At 43.8% G+C, this 904-nt stretch overlaps 1 non-coding gene across 1 annotated transcript; it reads right to left on the bottom strand.

Moving 5' to 3' along the window:
- Window positions 1–424: 424 nt before the first annotated feature.
- trnar-ucu (transfer RNA arginine (anticodon UCU)) lies at window positions 425–515 on the bottom strand. Its single transcript is given in 2 exon segments — window positions 425–460; window positions 479–515. It is a non-coding gene; the product is annotated as a tRNA-Arg (tRNA).
- Between the last annotated feature and the right edge of the window lie 389 nt (window positions 516–904).

Raw genomic sequence — 904 nt, 5'->3', positions numbered from 1 at the left:
GCAGCTGTGACACATCACCTGTCCTGTCATCCTTAACGTGTTTCAATTAACTACTTAATTATTTTATTCAATTGTTTATTTTGTTGTATATTTTATTAAGCTTACCACTAGTTTGTTTACTATTTTAAACATTAGGACGAAAATGGACCTCAATCACTTACCAGATACTCATCAAACATGCAGCTTTTTCCAAACCAATCAACTACCTGCTTGCCTGTGATGTCACAGCTCAACAGATCCTTCCACTGCACCAAATCCCAGCGGCTCTCTGTTTCCCTGCTCTCACTCTCCATTGTGATGTCACTTTTTGATTTTTTTGCCCCAGCTCTGCTCTTCTCTCTCTCGCTCTGTCTCTGAATCAGTGCTTTTGACACACTTGTTAACTCTCTGTTCCGTCGTGCTCTTCTGTTTCTGGTCCAAAATCAGACTCTGGTGGGATTTGAACCCACAACCTTTGAATGCCTTTTTTATCATTATTTAGAAGTCCAACACACTATCCATTGCGCCACAGAGCCGCACATATTTTAATAAACATCACCAAGGCCTTTGATCTTGTCAGCAGAGACGGACTCTTCAAACTGCGATGGAAACTCGGCTGCCCTCCTGACCTCTTGGGCATCATCTCTTCTTTCCACGAGAACATGCACAGTTCCATGAGTTACAATGGAGCAACATCAGACACTTTCAAGATCAGCAGTGGGGTAAAGCAAGGCTGCGTGCTGGCGCCAACTCTCTTCAGAACAGAGGAACATAGGAGTAGGCCATTCAGCCCATCGAGCCTTTTCTGCCATTCAATTCGATCATGGCTGATCATCTACCTCAACGCCCCTTTCCCGTGCTCGCCCCATATCCCTTGATGTCATGAGTATCAAGATTTCTAACAATTTCTGTCTTGAACATGCTC

This window comes from Heterodontus francisci, unplaced genomic scaffold (assembly GCF_036365525.1).
Source record: "Heterodontus francisci isolate sHetFra1 unplaced genomic scaffold, sHetFra1.hap1 HAP1_SCAFFOLD_86, whole genome shotgun sequence".
NCBI classification, from domain to species: Eukaryota; Metazoa; Chordata; class Chondrichthyes; order Heterodontiformes; family Heterodontidae; genus Heterodontus; species Heterodontus francisci.
This window is presented reverse-complemented; position numbering and strand designations above follow the sequence as displayed.